The following is a 6,415-nucleotide window of genomic DNA, read 5'->3' on the forward strand; positions in this document are numbered from 1 at the left end:
AAACATAAAACTTTCCTCTAGTTCCTTAATGCTTCCGCCCCCAGCCCCCACTATCACGAATCCAATTCTGCCTTACAAATCTGGCTAGACCAGAGGATGTACACTGGTACAGATAGGAGCTGGAAACACAGGGAATCCAGGACAGATGATCCCTTCAGGTCCAATGGTGAGAGTGGCAATACTGGGAGGATGGAGGGAGCGTGGAGTAGATAGGGGAAACCGATTACAGTGATCTACATATAACCTCCTCCCTGGGGGATGGACAACAAAAAAGTGGGTGAAGGGAGACATGAGACAGTGTAAGATATGACAAAATAATAATTTATAAATTCTCAAGGATTCATGAGGGAGGTGTGAGTGGGGAGGGATGGGGAAAATTGAGGAGCTGATGCCAGGGGCTGATGTGGAGAGCAAATGTTTTGAGGATGAGGGTAATGAATGTACAAATGTGCTTTACACAATTGATGTATGTATGGATTGTGATCAGAGTTATATGAGCCCCAATAAAATTATTTTAAAAAAATAATGATGGAAACATATTGCTATAGTTTATTGTGCCAGCCTGGCCGATAAACACAAATAGGATTAACTGAAGGGCAGAGGGATAAATGGCTTGCTTGTACTGTGCCTCAGTTTAAAGGGGTACACTACCTGTGGGATGCCTAGCCTGTGGACTATGTCACTGTAAGGTGAGGTCCCTTCAAGCCCACATGATTGGAATGTTCATCTCTGGAGCTGGCGACCGACAGTTGATGACAGTTGGGGACCTGCCTTCCTGTTTGCTGCCTGGATATATATAGCCCAGCTCTCTCTACAGAAGGGGACTGGCAACTGGCAGCTCTGAAGCTTTAAAGGACTGCTAGTGTCTCACTGCTTTATAATTTAACTGTTAATTTCTTGTATTATCTATCTGTATATAATTTAATGGTTCATTTCTTGAATTATATATCTATCTTTATAAATATATTTATATATAATTACTAGCAATCTGGTTTGTCTCTCTAGAGAACCGTGTCCAATACACATATGTACAAATAATGCTTGATACAATTGATGTATGGATTGTTATAAGAGCTGTAAGAGTCCCCAATTAAATAAAGTATTAAAAATCTAAAAAAGATAACTACTTTTCAAAATCAAATATATATCAATTATAGTTTAAAAACAACAGGCAAAGGACTAATATCTAAAATATATAATAAACTGCAATACTCCAATCAGAAATTGATAAATAACTCATGTAAAAATTGTCCAGAAGACATGGATGGAGAGTTGACCAAAGATGACATCCAAAAGTCAACATATACATAAAGAATGACCAAGATCGCTATTCATCCGGGATATGTAAATTAAAAAAAACTAGAGTTACCTCTTTACACCAAAAATGGTAATCAAGTTCATAAGAACAGGACAGTGCCCGTGCTCCGGGGTGCGGATCCGCAGCCGGCTCTCGCCCAGGTTGGGCCCGCTGCTCTCGCTCCTGGCTCGGCTGCGCCTCTCTCTGGCCCTTGGGTCAAGCATGTTCTCCAGAGCCCAGGTGAAGCGACTTCTGCAATGCGTTCCCGGGAAGGAGCGACTCGGCATCTACAGGTTCCTGCCTTTCTTTTTCATTCTCGGAGCCACGATGGAGTGTATCATGATCAAAATGCGCGCCGGGCAGGAGACCTTCTTTGACGTCTACCGGAGAAAGGCCTCAGAGAGGCAGTATCCGCGCAGGTCGGACGGTGCACCAGAGTCAAAGTGAGTGGGGCCACGCTGCTCTCCAGAGCTTGATCGGGCACAGCTGCACACGCTTCCAAGAACCGCCTTTGGGAAGACTTACTCTAGGACTTCAGGGTGGCGCTTGAGGGAAGTAGTTTCCCCTGGAAATGCAGCCAATCCACTGAATGTTGGAATCAATCAGTTCTGGGTCCTGATGGCCGAATGATCACACAGACTTAAGCCCCTCCAGAAACAGGAGAGAATCCCCCAGGAAGAGAGAGCGCAGTGCCAGCAGCCTGGAGACCAGCCAGAACCCTGCTTCAGGGTCTAAGGGAGAGGGGAGGAGTCTGGCCCCATCTCACAGCCCACTTGAGATTTGATGACCTACCTGATGGGTGTGCCCTCCACACTGGGCTTCCAGACTGCCCACACACCAACTGATCCCTTGGCAGGTGGGTGCCCCTGGGCGGGTGAACACCCAGGCATTCGTGTGCGTCTGGACTGAGCCCTCTCAGCTGATAACCTTCCTCTCTTTTGTGCGAGACACAAATTTAATAGGGCGTAGACCGACTGAGCTCCCTGACTGGGGTTGGCAGTCATCTGGCAGATGTTATTTCTGCTGGCCACCAGGTTGTAATCGTGACGCTGGAGTGGTGGGGGTGCCGGGTGGGCACCCATTACCCTGTCACAGTCGTGCTCAGGAGCAGAGATGCCCTTGTCCTCGCTTTGCGTGAGGACCGTGAGGAGCAGAGATGCTCTTGTCCTCGCTTTGCGTGAGGACCGTGAGTGGCCAGAGCTGCGGGTGGCAGGCTGGGTGCACCTGTGGGTGCTGTCGCGGCCACCACCTTTCTCTAGCAGTCAAACAAGCCTTTCTTTGCCCCTTCTCTCAGAACGCGACCTGCCCAGGATAAAGTGGCCAGACAGGAACAGGAAGGAAAATGGATGTCCGGGAAGACCAAGCTCCCATTTCTGCTTAGTGCTCGAGTCAAGCCGTCAGGGGCCGGAAAGGCCACGGGGCATCTCACGCTATCGTGGTCACAGGTGTTTTCCGTTAGAATTGCTTCCACGTGAAGAACTGGCTGCTGCCAGCCCAGGCCGTTGTCCTTTCATATTCCATTGTCACCTCGTTTCCTGCATGACCTGACAGACGTGTTGGCAGACTCTTGTGTAAGAAGTGGAGATTGGGGCCTGAAGGAACCGTTCTCAGGTGTGTGGTCCTCCCTCCTGGTCCCCTCCTCCCTCCCTCCAGTTTTGCAGATGGTGATGTGCACACATTGTGGGACTAGTGAACCACTCAGCCCATCAGGCACCCAGCCTCAGGACAAGGCATGTCCCACCTGCAGCCCCTGCACTAGGCTTGACCCCAGGCCAGTTTTCCTCTGCCCCCAACTAGCCAGTTCTAGGCGGATCTCTGCGAGGGTCGCCCTCTCCATTTGGTTCCCATTTGGTGTTGATTTATTAAAGGTCAAAACCCTTTGGCCTGCCAGGAACATGTCTGGCAACTACCTTCACCTGTGAAACTTGAGAGTGCATAGATCCTGCAGGGTGAGACGTCTGCATTACTGGGTGTTAGCACTCTATTAGAAATGTGTGGAGCGGTGTAATGTGTGGTCATTCGGTGCGTGGCTGCTGAAGGGCGGGTGGTGTAGACTGTTAGGCGCTTGAGTAGGTGGTGGTTGTGGCCGTGGCAACGTGAAGGCTTCTGTATAGACAGGGATGCCTCGAGCAGCTCCCCAGTGGGGAGAAGCGACGGTGACATGGTCTCTACTGACCAGTGTCAACAAGGGAATGAATTGAAGTGCGAGCGACCCTCCCTTGATGTTGGAGGTTAGCATTGCCCACACTGTTAACCAGGCAAACCGTTTTTAACTATAGGAGAACCTCAGGTTTTAAAAGGTAGCAATTATTTGGGAATGACAAGTATTTAACACTGATTGCTGTACATCTGCCTCTGCTGTCCTCAGTAAAGCACACGGGGTGTGTATGTACTCTGTGTTCTTACAGCAATAGTAAATTGGATGGTTGCAGTTTCAAAAAAAAAAAGAAAGAAAGAACAGGAAAGAGCAGATGCTAGAGAGTAGCAGAAAGACCGGAACCCTCAAACACGGTTGGTGGGAAAGAAAATATGCACAATTACTGTGGAAAGCAATAGAGTGAGAAGAGAAATCTCACATAATCCAGGGTTCCTCTGCTGAGTACGTACTCTGAAGAAACAAGAGTGGTAACATGAAGAGACATCCGTACACGCTGGACGTTGCAGCACTGTTCACAGCAGCGAGAAGAGGGACACAACCCATCAATATATGAATGGAAAAGGAAACGCTGAATCATATACACAGTGGAATAATATGCCTCGTTTAAAAAAAGAGAGAGAGAAGGAGATAAAACCATGGAGTCCTTCATGACATTGTTGAAACAGAACATTATACTGAGTGAAATTATTTCAAAGGGACCACTGTTAAATGAGACCACTATCATGAGGGAAACAAACAAATAAACAAACAAACTTTAAGATTGAAAGGTTCTACCAACTGCAACAGATTTTAGTGATTTCTGAGGGCGGGTGGGGTGGGGAAGATAAAGTAATGGGCTAGACTTTTGACTGGTGTTAACCTGGGTGAAATGGAGGAGAGGGAGAAGAGAAATCAAGGAGGAGGCAAGGGTAAACTATTGAGGGGTTTCATTAGTGGTTTAAATTGTTGAATGCAAAGTTGGTCATCTAAAATGTAAACCCTCACCTGATTTACAATAAAACTATTATGATAATAACAAAGACATGTTTACAAGTCAACGCTTTGGAAAGAGTGCAGTTACATGCGCCTTAACCCAGTGCCTGATACACAATAGTTCCCTAATAAATCCTCTGAAATATATCACTGCTTGGGCATTAGGATCCCATTGGTTAAGGTGCTTTTTGTTCACCCAGAATATCTACTGTTCAAACTCATCAATCACCACACAGGAGAAAATTCTTGGCAATCTACTATCAGACAAATTACTGCCTTGGAAACCTTGAGGGCAATTCTACTATCTCCTACATGGCTCTCTGAGGTGGAATCTACTCCATAGCAACGAGACTGTTGACTGCACACCCTTTCTCTTAACCTAATTTTTATCCTCGAGGGGATGAATGTTTTCCTGTTTTCTTTTGTTTTTGTTTTCCTGTTTTCATTTCCATCTTTATCTCTCAAAATATTCTTTATTATTTTGATTAACAATTATTAGTTAATGATGCATAGCTTTAAAATAGTGCAACAATGAAAAATAAATTACTTTCATTGAAGACTTATATGTATGATGATTAAATTTGTGCCAACCTGGCAAAGTCTTGGTCATCAGTAGTTTAACTAAGCTCTGGGCTAGTTACTGTTGTGGAGAGCTTATGGATTACATCTGCTGATTTGGGTAGAAGAAACATTTTCTTCCATAATTTAATATAATGTAATTTATTAATCAGTTGAGGTTATACCATTGTGAATCCTAAGCCTAATAATTTTTATTTATGCTAATATCAAAACACCCACACAAGGGGAGGGAAGTAAAAAATACACACACACACACACATAATACCTACCTACCTACCTACATACATACATACATACATGAAGAAAAGGCATATGAGAATCCATATGCAATATGAAGAATCATTAACAGACACCAGAATCTAGAAAGGGATGCACAGAAGAAATTTCAGACCTTGGTTTAGACATGTAGATACTAGAAATGTAAGGTTATAAATCAATGTTCCTTAACTCATCTATGTGATTTCTTTTATAGATGTACTGTATAACTAAGATAGAAGTTGGAGAAATGTAATCACTTTGATATACACATGCAAGACAACCTTACCTAATGTAGGGATGCTAGAAGTTATCCCAAAGTTTTCAACTCTTGATTATGGAATGATTGTACAATTCTTTTTTATATGATTTAACTATTTAACTATTGAATTGAACAGTTTTTAAAGTGTTCCAACTGATGGATCATATCAAAATTATGGATACCACTTAAAAAAATGGAATTTAAGAAAACTTTCATTGTACTTATAAAAATCCAAGGGACAGAACAAACCAAAATGATACTGTGAGATTAAAATGAGGAAAGGTATATATAAACAATGTATTTATGCATTCACTATACTTTTTCCAATCTGTATGCTGATTAAGTAACCCGAAAATCTGGGTTCTATGAATAAAAGTACAGAGAGAGGGGTGTTATTAAGAACTTATGCAGATGAAACCACCGTGTTTGCTGACAGCAACGATGACTTGAAGCCCTTACTTATGGAGATCAAAGACTGGAGCCTTCAGTATGAAGCGCACTTTAACGTGAAAACAACCAAATATGCCCAACTGGACCGATAACCACTATCAGGAGAAACCAAGAAAAAAAATGAAGCAGTTGAGGATTTCGTATTATTTGGATCCACCATCAGCCTCAAAAAATACAATAGTTAAGAAATCAAGCATTGCATTACATCAGGAGAATATGCTGCAAGGGTCTCATGGAGCAGCCGGGGGTTGGGCTGCTGACCCAGAGCTCTGCCGTTTACTGCATGAGCACTGGGCCACCGGAGCTCTTAACTGTGGTTCTTTTTAGGTGTTCTAATTTTTGCCAATTTAGAGTAACTAATATAGGTAACTATATTGTGTATATTATAAGACAGTGGTCCAGATCCTTGTGTGCAATATCTTTAGGGTCTTTAAGTTCTCTC

General features: G+C 43.8%; 1 pseudogene; it reads left to right on the forward strand.

Moving 5' to 3' along the window:
- The first annotated feature begins 1,519 nt into the window (after window positions 1–1,519).
- Window positions 1,520–6,065, forward strand: LOC142439928 (ubiquinol-cytochrome c reductase complex assembly factor 5 pseudogene; annotated as a pseudogene).
- The last annotated feature ends 350 nt before the right edge of the window (window positions 6,066–6,415 follow it).

The sequence above is a fragment of the Tenrec ecaudatus genome, chromosome 2, assembly GCF_050624435.1.
Source record: "Tenrec ecaudatus isolate mTenEca1 chromosome 2, mTenEca1.hap1, whole genome shotgun sequence".
Classification (NCBI taxonomy): Eukaryota; Metazoa; Chordata; class Mammalia; order Afrosoricida; family Tenrecidae; genus Tenrec; species Tenrec ecaudatus.